Source organism: Agelaius phoeniceus, chromosome 6, assembly GCF_051311805.1.
Source record: "Agelaius phoeniceus isolate bAgePho1 chromosome 6, bAgePho1.hap1, whole genome shotgun sequence".
NCBI lineage: Eukaryota > Metazoa > Chordata > Aves > Passeriformes > Icteridae > Agelaius > Agelaius phoeniceus.
Genome location: NC_135270.1, coordinates 6531768 through 6548915, shown reverse-complemented (window position 1 = coordinate 6548915; position 17148 = coordinate 6531768). Strand labels below are relative to the sequence as shown.

At 38.3% G+C, this 17148-nt stretch overlaps 1 long non-coding RNA gene across 1 annotated transcript in view; it reads right to left on the bottom strand.

Moving 5' to 3' along the window:
• Window positions 1-815: 815 nt before the first annotated feature.
• LOC143694261 (uncharacterized) overlaps window positions 816-17148 on the bottom strand; it is a 28624-nt gene continuing 12291 nt past the window's right edge. The window contains exons 2-3 of the long non-coding RNA XR_013182605.1: window positions 7372-7553; window positions 816-926 (exon numbers count right to left, since the gene is read on the bottom strand). This is a non-coding gene — a long non-coding RNA (uncharacterized LOC143694261). The remainder of the gene's footprint in view (window positions 927-7371; window positions 7554-17148) is intronic.

The window sequence follows — 17148 nt, the reverse complement described above, 5'->3', positions numbered from 1 at the left end:
TCTGTATATAGGGATACATGCAAATAGCTGCTGTCAAATTACAGATGACCTAAAGATTTGATTCGGTTTTTAAATTCAAAACTTAAAAAACACCTTAAAAAACACCTCCTACTCAATTTTCCCAAGAGTTATTTCTTGATATTTAGCTAAAGCTATGATTCAATTTTTCAACTTTTAATCCTCTTGTCTCTATTTTTCTATGTATCACAGGACTGGAACAAAACACTGTGGACAGCTTTGGCAGAACACTGGAAATGGAGAAATTAAAAGTTACTGAAAAACACTTTAATGCTTAATACTATGCTTTTGTGATCACACATGAAAATTTGAACAGTATTTTCATTTACCTAATTTTCTTTTATAATTTCATACACACACAAGATATTATTTGGCATGGAAATACCCTACTGTAGTTATGAATTTATACACTATATATTACAATATATATAATTTATATGCTATAAATTCTCATTTCTTCTGCTCTTGGTGCTTGGCTTGGGGACAGTTTTCAATAGCAGGTTGCAAGGCAACAGGACATCAGTCCATAATGTGAGAGTAACAGTCTCCAAATAAAAGAAATCTTCTTTCTTGAATTTGCACTAAAATGTTTCCAACAAATCAACAAGCATTTCATTTTGTTATTCTGGAAAAAAATAAAAGTAATCCCAAGGGGACTTGGCAAAAAAAAATAAAAATTAAAACACAAAGAGCAGCAAGAAACTCCCTTAGAGCTGAGCTGAAAAAAAGTTGTGACTCTTCTGTGGGGTGTGAGATGACTCTTGCTTAAATTCACCTTTTGTATTTAATGTCCCCACGATGAACTTCACATTGTCCCTCTTTCCCAGGCCAGCAGGAACGTTATTTCCATGCTGCAAGAGATCTCCCAAAGTCAGTTCTCTTCTTACTCTTCAATTTTACATGAAACTCTGAAATATTCATTGGGACAAATAGAGAGCATTGAAAATGAGTTTATAGCTTTGGAGTCAGGGCACTGGGCTGGCAGGGGCAGCACCTGAGTGCCAACAGCTTTTCCAGTCAATATTTAAATATTTATACAAAACTGAGCAGCTTCAAAGAGAGAGAGAATCTCCAGCCAAAGGGCTTAGAACACCTCCCAGAGATGATTTGAGGTGAATAGTTCTGGAAAAAGCACCAGGGCTCTTCGGCCAAATCCAGCAGCTGAAGGAATTTTCTTCAGAAAAAGAAGCCCAGTGAAACCAACCCTGGAACTAATAAAATGTTTGATGGTTTGATATCACACATATCAATATAATAATGATGACAATTACAATGCTGATTAAAGATTTTGGTTTAAGAGCCATTCTCATATTTGTCTCTTATACAAGCTGGTATAAGCATTTTTCTTTAACCATAAACCTGGTTAAAGAAAATAGAATTTCTCTATGTAAGCTGTTCCATGTTATGGAAAACCTAAAGAAAAACCCCAGTGAGTGAAGTTTTCATTTTACCTATTTATCTATTCTTTGCTTTTACAGTAATTCATAATGCTTCAAAACAGACAGATAAAGTATTCCTCATTTTAAATATTGTTTACTTTATTATCTTCCCAATTAAAATTTTAAGTCTTTTTTTGCCAAAATAATGTCTCTCTTTCTTTGAAACCCACAATCATCTATAAATAAAATCACACTGAACTTCTGACCAGTGTTTGAAAGTCTTTTGTGTCCAAGTCAATATTCTGACAAATAAAGGTCAGGTGTGTCAAATAATTTCTGTAAAATGGTTTTGCAGTTGCTGACAGCTTCAGCTATCTACATTATTTTATTTGCAGGTCCAAAGCAATTTAACCACGTTCTCAGGAAGATCCAAGAGATTGTGTTCGGTTTCTCTGGTTGTAGAACCATCCAGAGACAGAAATGGTAACAAAATCTACTTCCCAGAATTCAGGAGATGGTTTAGCAATCCCATCCTTAATTAATTTACTTAATCCCTTCTTGAACCCACTGCTGCTTTTCATGTCCACAGTGTCACGTTGTAAGGACAACAATCACATTCCAGCTGAATTCACTGCCTGGGATTTTGCTGGCATCTTGTTGTTTCTTTGGCCATGATTTCTTCAGCACAAACTCTGTGTGTCAGATAAATCACTTTGAAAGAGTATCTTTGTAGAATATTCCTTCTGCAGCTCTGGTTCTGTTTTCTAATGCTAAAACCAATATTTAATCTACCCTCAAAAACTGAAATACTGCATAGTATTAAAATTTGCCCCAAAGATCTGAGGGGAGTAGCTGAAAAACTCAAACTAGCTGAAACAAGTTTGGGGAAATGAAATAGAGATTAGTGCAGCACAGATTTAAACTAACTGAGCTGAGGTGTGCATTTATGGCACTGAAAATGGATGGCAGCATCTACTTTACAGTTTACTGAGCCCTATCAATAAAAGCATCAGCATTTTTCACCCAGACAAGGTTTCATGTTCCTGTTAAACAGCTGGCTAAGCACACTCCATCTCCACCTCACAGGGTGCTATCACAGCCAGCACAATTGTCTTATTAAATTAAATTAAATTAAAGAGAAAAGGGGCAAAAATGGGTGTAAGTGTGTGTGTGTGTGAGAGTGAAAGTAAATTTGTGGTGGAGTGTGAGGAGGAAAAAGAGTTGTGAATAAAAAAGATATTTTTAATTTCAGTGCTCATTTTAGACCAGGAGAGTTGGCAATGTCAATTCCTTTCCCTCAAAGCCCGCCCTGCACAGCAGAGAACCTGGCCACTTGTTTGTTTTGCCATTTCAAGCAAGCAGCACAGGTCTTGTCGCAGCAGCAAACATGCTGCAAACAATTTGTCAGCTTTTGCAATTTAACTGGCTCTGTGGACCTTCCACTGTGCACTTTGTGGAGCAGCACATTCCCACCAATCCATCAACATCCTCCAGGTTTCACCCTTATGGAAAACTGCTTAGAAACCTGGGTCACACAAAGCTCTGCTAACTCTCCTGATCTAAAATGAGCATTGAAATTATAAATATCTTCTTTATTCACAACTCTTTTTCCTCCTCACACTCCACCACAAACTTACTTGCACTCACACACACACACTTAGACCTGTTTTTGCCCCTTTTGTCTTTAATTTAATTTAATAACACAATTTAAATTGTCTTTGATTTTCATGCAGAATGGGTAAAGCTGTGAAACCTTCTACAGCTGCAGGGGATTTCAGGGTGGCTCCTCTGTACCGCTGCAGACAGAGGTTACCTTTTTAGGTCCTGACAAGCTAATTCAGGAGCAGCTGCTCTGCTGAAGCATTTTGCTTTGCTACTCTCCCCTACATGAGTTAACCCAGATAGCACTGAGGAAACCTGGGGGCTACTGAGCTTGACAAAAACGTGAGAAAGACGTTTTCCAATAAAGATTCATGAGAACTTTGTGACTAATTTCAGATTAAACAGTCAGTCAGTCTTGGTGCAAATCAGTTCTCTATCAGAGCAGAAGAAAAGGTGCTTTAGGTTAGTTTCTTTGGGTACTCTGCTATTTATAATGAAAAAATTATGGGAAAAAAATAATGATATTGCATAAAAAAAGGATCCTCAAACACTGGAAAATTGGATCTGAAATGCCTCCAAAAATCCAAACATCTCATCTGAGACAGAATGGCCCATCTGGTCCCGAGGCAGAGACAAACAAAAGCAGCTTTTACAGACAAGACAATCAGTGTTATCCACAAAAGGGTCGAGACACACCATTGATTTCCAATAGTTTGCAGGTAGAAACAACAGAGAAATTGGCACCACCTGCTCAGATAAATCACTGACTGCAGCAACTGAGTGCTGCTGCAGCTCCAGCAGTGCAATAAAACCCCACACATTACCAAACCTCTGCTGGCTCTGATTAGTGACTAGAAAAGCCACAGACTGCAGATGATGAATAAGATGGAGAGAGGATGTGCACATGAAAATTATCCTTATTAGAGGATAAGCAAACACTCTAATAAGGTGAACTCACTGGAGCCAACACAATTTATAAGTACAGGGGGAGAGGACATTTGTTAATGGGTTGAAAATATGACAAATCTTCAAGTCCATTGCTAGATGTCACCAAGGGCAGAGAACTGACAAAATTCAGTTTGACAGTGCATTCTGAAGTGCCACAGAAGTGGAGCTAACCCAAGCTAACCCTCTAAGATGTTTTTTTAATTCTTTCTGAGCAAGGAGTGAAAGCTTTTCAATAAAGAACTCATGAAAGCTGGGAATTCTATTCTGGAAATCTGGTTTGGGTTTGCATGGCAAGGTTAAGGCAGCAGAAGGGGCTACTGGGGTGGCTTCTGTAAGGAGCTGCTGGAATCTCCTCCGGTATCTACACTGGAGCAGGCTGTTCCCAAAGACCTGCATCCATGGAATAACTAACATTAGCCATTGGAAAAGACAAACATTTATTAAGCTGAGAGAAACATTGCAGTGCCTCAAAGGAGAAAAAAGTTTATTGCACAATAGCATTTTCCTCTGCTGAGAATACTGTTGTGCAAAGAGAAGCAGCATCAGCATCTTTCTAAGGTGAGAAAGCACAATCCAAATTACTAATGCAGTTATTTTTTAAATAAATATTTCAGGACATTTGTATCAGTGGCTGATGCACCTCTGTTTCTTTAAATGCACCTCAGCAACCTCTGGCTTTAGAGTGTGGTTTTGGAGTTCTGTTCTTTAATATTTTTCTAGTGTTTGTTCTTTAATTACACTAAGGATTGCATAGCTCTTGAAGAGGATTTGTCCCTTGGGTGTATGAAACATGATAAATCAAAATGTCCTGGCTATCAGTCCTCAGGCCAGAGATCTTGGGAAAATACAGCAATCAATTTAAAACACATTCTATGTCCTCAGTGGTTTTCTTACAGGAAAAATTCCTTACAATGAAGTATTTTCCAAAACTGAACCTTTGTATAAATGATGGCTGACACTGAGCCACAGTAGTTCACAAAATTCAAGTTCCAAAACAATTGCCAAGATTATTTATCCAGCTTTCAAGAAAGAGGAAAAAATCATTCAATGTGTACAATTTTACATGTTTCTTTTAAATTATTATCTTTGGGGAATTTAGAATCCAGGAGGAAAAAAATATCTATAAAATATTGGAGGTCTTTTTTGTCTGGAATATAGAAAGAACTGTCATCTAGTGTTATTAAGATCTATTCATACTTTCATTATAATTGTAAAAAAAAAATCAAACACATGTAATTTTTCAAATGCTGAGAGAACTATCATTATGCTGATGATCTTCATTTGCATTGTTAAAAAGCCACTGTTGCTTCCTTAGGAAGAGAAGGGAAATTATATCTGGCAAAACATTTGCAGCAGAGCAATGGATCACTTCCAGCAGTGGAAAACCAAGGCAGGGATTCCATTAGCAGTGGCCAAGCAGCCACACATCCCCACCTGGAGTTTGGGGACAGAGGGAAACCTTCACCCTTCATGTGCAGCTCCATGAGTGACTTCATCTGATGGGTGACTTCAGCTACTGCCTAATTCAGGTTTGTGAAGAAGCTCCTGGTAGGTTGAGCAAGGAAAGAAAAGGAAAAAAACACCTCAAATTTACTGAATTGTGAAAATATAATAAGAAAGAGAATGCAGTCTTTTAATGGAGAAAAGATACAATCACTACAAAATTAGTGAAACTGAGACACAGCAGCACCAAGCCAAACCAAAACTGTGGAGGTTGGAAATTGTGCTCAATGGCATTGCCTAAGCCACCTTCATTTATTAATTTTCCCCAGCAGCTAACCATTCTCATGGTGCAACAGCTTCTTAAGAGCAAAGATTTTAAAATGCTAATTTTCAAAGCAAAATCTATAACTATTAAACAGAGAGACCAAACCAATGAACAGAGTGACTTCATATTTTGCATGTTTTGGTTCCCTGTATGACTGCATTTTCAGCTTCAATATTTTACCTGGAAAAGAAAAAAGCAATAAACAAAATGGGTTTTTTTATGTAAGTACTTATGGTGGCATCTCCAGTTTAGCCATCAGAGACCAGGAAAGTGGGACTACTACTCAATGTTTCCTTTTTCCCCCAAATGCCGATGATGTGACAAGAGTTACCATTACCCAGAATGTCTCAAGAGCAGCTCCTGAAGCCCAGGTAGCAAACACCACATTGTTCCACCTGAACAAAAGGCCAGGGAGACAAACCCAGCATTAACATAATTCACAGATGCTGTAAACCTAGCAGGGAATTTTTCTAATGCTGTAAAACTGCTTTTCTGCCACAGAAATATGGAACATTGTTTTTTTTTTTTTTTCTTTTTTCCCCTTGATCCTAAGGAAATCTGGATCCTAACTTCACACTGTTTATCTCCTCCAATAGCTTTAGAACACATTCCTCGATTTTAACAAAATTTGACAGAGGGATATGGACTCAGAGATAGTATGTTCCCACAAGTTTTGTGACACTAAACAGATGGGAAGAGGAGAGAGATCTTTATGTTATCACATTGCATATTCCACTGAGAGAAAAGCTTCAGAGCACACTTCTGCCTTTTTAAAAACTCCAAGTGCTTCCAGGAAAGAGAACTTATGCCCTGTCTGGAGAAAAAACTTGAGACAAAGCATGCCAGCAGATACAAAACACCCATGCACAGGCAAAGAACTTCTTATTCTGGTGTTTGTGAAGTTAGCTCGTTCAGAAGTTTATTATTTTTTATTATTTTAAGATACTCTATTATATTAAAGAATACCACACTATACTCAAGAATACAGAAAGGATACTTACAGAAGGCTAAAAAGATAATAATGAAAACTTGTGACTCTTTCTAGAGCCCTGACACAGCTTGGCCTGATTGGCCACTGAGTGAAAACAACTCACAGCAGAATCCAATGAAACAATCACCTGTGGGTAAACAATCTCCAACCACATTCCACATGAGCACAACACAGGAGAAGCAAATCAGATAATTATTGTTTTCCTTTTTCTCTGAGGCTTCTCAGCTTCCCAGGAGAGAAATCCTGGGCCGAGGGATTTTTCCAGAAAATGTGAATGTGACAATCAGTGACTTCATCTAGACACTGTTCAATTAATTCTCTCTTCCTCTTCTGTCCCTTTTTCACCTGCATCTCTCCTCCCTCCTCAGTGCCACAAGAACAGCAAGGTTACCAAGTTTAGCCTCAGAAACAAACAACCAACCAAAAAAACCCCAAACAAACCAAACCCAAAGACTCTAGCAGATTGTCAGGTGTGGAAAATCCAGTTCAGTTACATTTGGCAAAGACCTTCTCTTTAATTGCTCACAATAGGAGTTTTCAGCAGTAATAAACAACTCTGTCAAGCTCAGTAACAGTAAGAGAAACATTAGTGCTGAGCATATGCACACATTCATATCTATTTTCATACTGTGCTGGAGACATTGTGGTTATTTGTTCTCTCCTACCTGGCTTTGGAGATTCACAGTTTATTTGTTCTCTCTTCCCTGGCTTTGGAGATTCCCAGTTTATTTGTTCTCTCTTCCTGGCTTTGGAGATTTCCAGTTCCCAGCAAGTCTGGTGGCCTCAGTGGCAATGAAAACACTGTCAGGTACAATCCATGGGTCAGTGGTGCTGCTCTGCAACATCACTGTGGTAAAGAGAGATCAGAACAGGATTTTATGTCATTTTAGATTTGGGGGGAGGCAGTTTATAGCTCCTAACCATATACTGATATATTTTAAATTGTTTTTCTTCAACGATGTTGGACTTGAGCAGCAAGTGACTATTTTAGTGTTTGCAGTACACTTAAGGAAGGGTCAGCTTTGCACATCTCTGTCCTTTTTTTGCTGGGGTTACTGACCAGCAGTGCTTGCCACAAATTTTGCCAAGTTACCCTACTGGGTGCTATTTTTAAACAGCCAGGTAGGAGTCAATATCCCAAAGGAAAGCCTGAGGACCCATGTATTTCAGAGTTGTTCCACCATGGAGAATTACCCCATGACTATAAAAGAGGCTCGTACCCGACGTGAACTGCCTACTGCAATTTATTTTTCAGAATTAAAATTGTTAAATATTTCAGTTCTTAATCAACATTGGGCTAAGGAAGGCTGGATGATGTGCATGACAAGGCCAGTGTACAGCTGAGTCTCATCAGGGTTACACAACCAGAGCTGGAGGGAACTAACTTTTCTAATAAACTTCTTTATTTTCTCTTCCAAGTAGGCTGCATCTGCTCCACTTTCCCTCACTCCTCCAAAGTGCACAAAGACACAAAATCCCCTTCTCCTCCCTAGCTGATCTTTGCTACATCTTCCTTGTCAGCTCTAATGTCAAAGCAGGCTAACTTTAAAAAACAAAATTCTTAAAAATCTGCTTTTACAAGAGAACTGAAAGCTGCACTTACAATAAGTACTGATATTCAAACATATTTAAATTATAAGAAATAGTTTTCATGCATAACCTGATAGTATTAAGATAAGCTATTATCTGGATTTTCTCTGTAGGCAAGATTAGAAGGGAGAAACACCTAGGATAATAAGTAATTTTGTCTGAAAAGATAACTCAAATAAAATGTTTCATGGAAAATCAGGCACTGAAGTCTGTGTAAAACTTGGTTCTATGGAATTACACTAAGAAATTTCAATATTGCAAAGGCCTTCATACTGTACACAGGGACATTATTCCCATAAACTTCTGACCATCTCCCTGTCTCTGAATATTAGGCCTTTCTTCATATTTTTAATATATCCTGTGCCCCCAAAACTTTGGAAAAAAATGCCAAAGTTCTTCAAATCCAATTTTATTTTCTCTTAGGTTTTCAAGTATATTTCATTCCTTGAATCATTTTTTAGGAAAAAAACCTTAAACTGTGTTTTCTTTCTTGTCCTTCCCTGCAAATGATAATTAAAAATTACAGATTCTGGAGTAAAGATGGTGAAAAAATGTCTCATGGTCTAATGGTATACAGCCAGCTTTGAGAGCTGCAATTACAAGAGCTGGAAAACTGTAAACAACAAAAAAAAAATTGAATACTAAAAACAAACAAACAAACAAATATGCATTTCCTAATGAATACCCTGAGGCAGCTACTACAAATATGCCTATACTGCACACAAAATGAGTTACCAAAAGAGAAAGATGTAAAAGCTAATTTTGAGCAGATTAATCAGGATCCCACCCAGAGAACAAGTTTTATCCCATCATGATCCAGGAGTGTGGTATTTTCTGGGGTCCCTTGTGGCAGGAAGGAATGAATCTGATTCCATGTTCTTCAAAGGCTGATTTATATTATATTATATTATATTATATTATATTATATTATATTATATTATATTATATTATATTATATTAATTATGCTATACTAAAGAACAGAGAAAGGATACTTGCAAAAGGCTTAACAAGAAAATAATGAAAAACTTGTGACTCTTTCCAGAGTCCCGACACAGCCTGATGAACGAGTGATTGGTCATTAAGTAAAAACATTTCACATGAAACCAACGAAAGAATCACCTGTTGGATAAACAACCTCCAAACCACATTTCAAAGCAGAAAAACACAGGAGAAGCAATCAGATAATTATTGTTTTCATTTTTCTCTGAGGCTTCCCAGCTTCCCAGGAGAAGAAATCTTGGCAAAGAGGATCTTTCCAGAAAATATGACAGTGACACAGGAGTTTGAGTTTTCCTGCCCCAAAGCTCCTCATTTGTGGGGGGGGGGGGGGCTTTTGCAATTCCAAGTGTCAGGAATGTCTTAATCTCCCACTGAGCACCTCCTGCCCTTTCTGCTTCTGCTGTGTAAAATTGGTGTTAAGAAAAAGCTGTAGGACAGTGGCTCAACACAATTTGTGTGTGGGAGAGGTTTTACAGTGACTTCTGTGAGCCACAGAGAAGTCTGATAAGAGAATCCTGAAAAAATTTGTTTTACCCCTGAAAGAATTTTCCTGAAAGAGTATGTTTACCCCTGAAAGAATTTTCTACCAAGGTCATTGACATGGAAACCAAGAAAGAAAGAAGGATAAAGAAGAGAAACCTGCAACTGCCTATTCCAAATGAGCACTTTGTCTTTCCTGACCTATGAGTAAAGTGTAAACTCAGGAGTTTTTTAAGAATGAATAAAAAGCATTCATGCTATAATAAAAACAGGCTTGAAGACTTCTGAAAATGGAGAGTTGCTTTGTATTCTCTCCATCTCAACTACAACATTCATGTTCTCATTCTGAAATGCAGAATTCAGTGTTTAATACATTGGCAGCACACATGGGGAGTGAAACAAGCACACCTGGCTCAGTCTGACTGCTAATCTTCTTCCAGATCTGCCTGGATATCTTGCTTCTACCACGATTTAGCTTTTTCTCTTTTAGCATTCAAGGTTTTGCACACCAAAGACTCAGCAAGCCTCAGTCTCCAACTTCTCTCAACAACCTAAGGCAGAAGTATTTGAAAGGGAGATTCACAAATGTTCTGAGCTGGGAAGTCTCTGCTCAGAATTAACGTAGGCTCAGAAGCAAGAGCAGCACTTCTGCCAGCAGAAGACAAATTTGGTCTCTATTTTGAGCCTCAGATAAATCTTGCGCACATTTGAAGGCATTCAGGACCTGCAATGAGAGAGCACACAGCACTTGCATAATATCTGTCAGCACACAGCCAGCAGAGGCTGCTGGGGTCACAGGGGGGATCCTCTCAAAGCCAATGAGCACGGCTTGTTCTGGTTTCCAGGCTCCTTGAAAAGAAAAGATCTGTTTCAATTCCAGGGCTGGTTATTTTCCTGTGTGAAGTCCTGGCAGCAGACCATTTTCTTAGAAGCTGTAATTTGGAGCAGAGGCTTTTTTCCACTAATGGGAAAATCTCAAAGGTTTTGTGAAGATTACTTTGGCACTTAAAGATTCAGAGGGTTGTTCCAACTGCCTGAGCTACCTGAATTTGAAGTATTTGTTCTTAGCTTTCACAAAACCAACTGGTAGGCATGGTTGAAATTTTATTTTTATTTTTTTAAATCACATATCTCTTACTGCTGGCTGTATTTTTCTGAGCTTTTTTTTTTTCCCTGTTCTGTTACGGGAAAAAGAGATTTGTAACTAATTTCTCTAGTCACTGATTTATCTATAAAAACACTAACTGTTTCTCATGAAACAGTAAATGTGAAAAATAGCCCTCTTTGCTTTTCTAGACGGTGTGTTCATTCCCAGATATTTTGAAAGCACATTTGCACAATTTTGTGTTCTCTCTTAAAACCTGAATTTAGCCTCCAGCTGTCTAAGCAAAACAACCCATAAGAGAATCTCTGGACCAGAGAGATCTTGAAGCCTGTACAGAAACACGTTAAGAAAGAGGCCACAAAAATAATCTATGGGCAGACAAGCCAGACAAACAATTAAGGCAGATCTAGCCTTTGAAAGCATGCCAACTACCCAAATCCAAAATTGAAAGGATATGACTATAATGTATCCTGTTTTGCATGGATTTGGAATCACACTTTTTATTTTGTCTAATTCATTGTAAATATGAGACTGCAGGAAAGTACTGCCCTCCAAAATACACCCTCAAAATCAGTTATGAGTATGTCCCATGCAAATGTTCTCTGCTCCCAAATCCTTTGAGCAGCTTTCAAACTCTCATTCAAAATATTTTATTAACTTTTTTTTCCCAACTTTCCTAGCTAAGTGTGGGAACAGCAGTTTTGAGGAGGAAGAGGGTCCACTCAGATAAAAATAAATAAGATAAAAAGCATTAAATAATAATAAGTATGTAAATAAAATAACAATATAACAACGACAAAAGAAATAAACAAGCATTTGATGAAACTTGGAGGAGGGCAAGACAGGCAAAACCTTAAGTGCATTTTAATGCAAGTTTGTGGCTCTTCCATGATGCTGAAGAGCTGCTGTCTGTGTTGCCATAACCAAACACACCTCAAATTTCTGGAGTCAAGTCTGACAATACATTTTTGCCTTTTAAGTCTTTGCATTTAAATAACTGCTCTAATTGTGAAGCATTCCGCAGGCAAAAATCTCCTACAATTCCTGTGGGATGCCTCTCAGGTGATGGGGAGACTTCCCACACCTCATCCCAGATAAACACAGGCATCTTGTAGCTCTGCATCTGTAATTTGCATCCCATTTTTCCTGACTACATCAATTCTGTGCATGCCCACCCAGCTGTACCTGTTGGGTGGATGGTTCTGCTCCTTGGAAAAGCAGCATTTCTTAGCGGGGTGAAGATACCTTTTAAGGCTATGGACTAAATAATAATTTTAAAAAATTATGTGGCTTTTTCTTATTTAAAGCACACATCTCTCCATAAATGCTTCAAATAGTTCCAGTTTACTGCAGAAAATTTGTTTTTTGCAGGTGTGGATACTCCCCCTCTGAAAGCCTCTTTTTATGTGTGCACTCTGCATGGTAATGCCCCACAGAGATTTTCAAGTTGAGCTGAAATTGTAGAGAAGAACTGAAAAAAAAAAAAACCACAGTCTTACAAACTTATTGAATAAAACTTCTGGCAGCACTTGAGCTGCCCCTGCAAGGAATGGGTTCATAGGGTAGCTGATATACCCTCCACTACATATGGAATTAAAAGCATTTTACTGCACCATTCTTGCTGTTTAATTTTAAAGCATCAAATTAAAGCTTAATAAAGGCCTAATTAGGTTGCTTTATGATAAATTATTCAAGAGACATTTCACATATTCCACAGTAAACTGAATTCCCTCAGTTCTTTGGCACACAAATATCTCATTTCAAATATTTACAGAGGAGCATGCCAGAAAGCTAGTTCAAAGAGGTTTTGACAAATTAGAAAAGTTTTACTAAAATGTAATCCCAAACATATGGTTTCTTCAGCTCATGCAATTTCTGAGCCCAGGTGAAAATGATAGTTAATGAAGAATGAAAAGAAAAAGCTCCAAATTTAATATGAAAATTAAATACTCTATGGAAAGATTAAGTTTCATCTCCACAAAGGAAGAAATTTTTCTTGAGCTCCAGTGGAAGCAGGATTGGCTTCCAAGTGGTGCCAGATTTCACTGACACAGAGCTTGACATTACAGACACAGTGAGGAAGATATAATGTTCTACAGAAAATAGGATTTAAAACGTGCTTTCTATTTGCCACTCATTTTTACAGCCACCTTGAATCCAAACCTAAGAAAGATCCCTTAAAACTCAAGAGCTAAAAGAAACAAACAAAGCAATCAGTGGTTTTTGAAGAAAGTTTGAGAATATTTGAACTTCTGGGTATTGTTTTCCTTTCTTTTTTTTTTTTTTTAAAGTGAGAAAAGTCAGGCCTCCCTAGTGTTATCTGCTCTGGTAACAGATTATTCCACTGCAAAGTTCTTCTCTTCACTCTGCCTTGCTGCTTTATGCCCAGCAGTGCTTCCAACTCATCACTTAGTGTCAGAACACATAGCAAAATGTGTCAAAACATGTCTTCTGGAAAGAAATTCTCATCTTTTATTGCAGCATCAATGATTTCGTACTTCTTACAGTCACACTTGAAGCTAATAATTGCACTGGATTAAAAATGTGTTCTTAATAAATGTTCCAAGTGATGGCTCCCTATAAGCTTTTCAGCCTATTGTGAAGTAAATCTTTTTTGTGGTCCCAATTCAGCAACGATCCAAACCCACACTAAAGATTTTTTCCCAATTTGTTGTGTTTCACTTTATTCTATAAAAGCAAGGGGCCTGATATGGTGTTGTAGCAGCAGAACAGCTTCTTTATAATGGCTAATAAAAAATAGCACGTTTTTCCCCCTCATCCCATCACCAACTGCACTCAGAGAAGTCTGGAGCAAGCTTTAATTCTCACATTATTTATTTCCTACCAGCAGGAGCCCTGTTCAATAATTTCTGTGAAGACTGCATGAACTACATGCCCAGAAATTGATATCTGCTGTTCCCAAAAGCCAGCATGGTATTGCAGCTACGTCTGTGAGTTGGTTGTTTGCGTCTTCCCTTTGGTCCTGAGCCTGGACTAAAGATGATGCAAGGGTTGGCTGAAAAGAAATTGAAAAGACCACACACAAAATGCAGATGAAGAGGCACAAACAGTTACGGGCTGCAAACAGCAACACTGGCAACCATGTGCAGATAAAAATATATTAAAGGGTAAGTGGGTTTCTGAACAAACAATATTCATACCAGTTCCTGCTATGAATAGTATATAGGGGGGAAAAAATTCCTATATTTAGATCACCTCTATTTTAGCATATCTTTTCTCTTATAAAATGGCCTGACTGCTCAAGTTGGCAGCTGGCTTTATGAACATAAAATTTGTTGAAGGAGTCTGACCTTTCTGGATGACACTACAGCAAACCTGTAAGCTCTGCTCTCAGTGAGCAGTTCAGACTGCCAGCCTCAGTCCCATTTGTTCAATTTGTTCCACCACCTCGTAGGTAATTTTTTATGAAATTCAGGGATTCAAAGACTCACATCAGAAAATAGCATTCAATTAACTCAGCAAAGCACACCACTGCTCCATTTTAGGATGCCTTAGTTTAAGATGTATTTTCAAGGAAGCAGTTAGAATAAATGAGGTTCTAGAGAACCACAGAATCATTTTAGCTGGCAAAAAGCTCAAAGGCCATTGAGTCCAACCAGTAAACCAGCACTGCCAAGACCACCACTTAACCATGGCCCCATCCACATCTTTTAAATACAACCAGAGATGGTGGTTCCACTCCCTGGGCAGCCTTTCCCAGTGCTTGATAGCCCTTTTGGTGGAGAAGCTTTTCCTCACACCCATAAAACTCCCTCTCACCTGTCCCCTGGATGGCCAGGTGTAAAAATAAACTAGGAAATCATTGTTAACTCTGATCATACTTGGTCCAAATGAAGAAAAAAACACTTTAAAATGTTGGTAAACAAGATCTAGTCTCAGTAAGAAAACTTGTTTAACAATCTCATGGTTTTAGGTGAAGATATAAAATACCCTGGGGATAAAAACATGTTACTGGAGCTGCCTGAGCTGTCAGAGAAACACCAATAACACAAGTCAGAGAATCCACTTGACATCCAGGGCAGACCTGAAACAGAATTCTGCTCAATAAGAGAGGCTGATGGGCTGAGAGGGAACACTGTTAGCTCTGGCAGGTTCCTGTTGTCAAAAAAGAAGTTTTTTACCAGAGAGGAGCAGGCAGAACCCATTCCCAGGGAGAGAACAGCATCCAGGAGAAGCAGTTTTGGCAGATGCCTGCCAAAGGAGAAGGGGCACAAAATTACAGGCAGCAGCTCTTCAGCCAGAGCTGCTGGGGACACAACATGGTCACAACTCCATGGAGTTTATCCTGCCTTTTCTGTCAAATACCTTCTGAGGAACTCGAGTTCCAAACTAAGCAATCAAAGGAACTGTTCCCAAAAAGTTGCACTCCAGCTCAGCTGCACAGAAATTAAGGCCAGTGTTCACACAGGACTGGAGATCAGGGTCTCTGATAAATATAGTGCTAAGATTGAAAAGTATTCATGATTATTCTGCAGTTTCTATTAACAAGCAATTTAAATATATAGGGTATATTTAAAATATGTGATACATTCTTCTTTAGTTATCCTTTTCCAGAGGATCTGGACAGGTTTCAATAGAGGGAAGATGTACAGATCCACTATTTGGCTGGAAATACATATTTGGTGTCTCATTTGTAGTCCTTATGAAACCAAGACATATAACTGGAAAAACTCTCCAATTTCTCTACAGAGAATACCCCATTCTTACAGACATTTGCCTCTGGTAATTTCTCCCTTTTTCTTCAACTTGTCTCTAACTATCTTTTTCTCCTTCCTCTGTTGTTTCTGTTTATTTAGTGACATCATTCCCCCAGAGAGCAGGAAAAAGCAAGATTTGCACTAGATTTGGAAAAGGGTGTGCTAGTCTTCCATAGCAGGGCATAACAGGGAAAATTCTAGGGTACAGGCAAGATCTTTCTAAAAATTACAGCCACTATTATAGCCACCACTCCCTCCTTTTTCAGCTTCCTGGCAAAGTGATGGGTTTTGCCTTGGATCACACGAAATTGAACTGTGCTTTCTCCTTCCTGAAATACAACATCAAGCTCTCCCTATTAACAATAGAGATCAGAGTTATAATAAAATAAAACTAGATACTGAACCTTAATAAGGTATAATTTGGCAGAAACAAACTATTTTGGGGTCATCAGCATAAATAAAATAGAGCAATTACCTAAATTTAGCTTTAGCATTAGGTGAATTACACCAGTATTAAATTTAATCACGTTCATGGTCTCCGTAATCCTTTCCCAAGCCAGAGGTGGAAGCTGCAGTGCATTTGAGGTGTGTTACTTCGTACCTCATTAAAACAAAATAGCTTCCAGCCACTGAAATTCACATTTGCAATATTCCCAAAATTGCATTCTATCATAATGTCATTGAAGTGAACTCAGAAAGAATTGCTATTGTTGGAATGAGCTGCCTTCTCCTATAAAGGAGAGACTGCCACAAGCATAATTAATCTCCAAGTACATCAGACAGTATTTCTCCTACTTACTGGTAGTATTAATGAGATCTGGTGTAGATTAAATTGGTGAAATTGGGAATAGCAGGTTCACAAAGCAATGTACTCGTGTGTTCCAGGAGACTTCAACAGGCTAAACAACAATGATCTCCAGAATATAATTATGCAAATATTTTATTCTTTTCATTTATTTAAGTTAACTCTATATTCAGCATGCTCTCAAGAGCAAGAAGTCAGATGTGAAATGTAATATTTCCTTATCTCAATCTTGTTATCTTTGAATCTTTGTTTAATGATGAGACAGAATTATTTGACACTTGTTTGCCATCTTTTAAATCCATTTACGATTGTGTGAGGAGAAAAAGCAAGCTGTCCATTATCCCAGCAGCAGCCACAATATTGGTGCAAGTTGATGTCACTTGGAAGCAGCATTGGCTACAAAGGCAACTACTTCTCTGTTATCCAGGAAACTGGAAGCCAAAAAGTGGTGATGGGAGAGTTTCATATAGAAGGAGACTAAAGTAGTGAAAATAACAGAAAATGGTGTTTCTTTTACTGTTTAGGGGTTACTGATGAAGACTCAGGTTTTAGCTTTTATATTTTTCACATTCTGTGCTGCTTTAGTGTGTGGGTCTGAGCTTCACATTCAGGGATGGTGAGCTCTGTGCACAGAGCAGGGAGACAAAACAATTCCTGCTCCAGCTGGGCACCAAGGACAAATGATCCCAATCTCAGCCCAAGAGCACAAACCCCGTGGGCTGCAGAGAGAAAAACAAGCAGGGT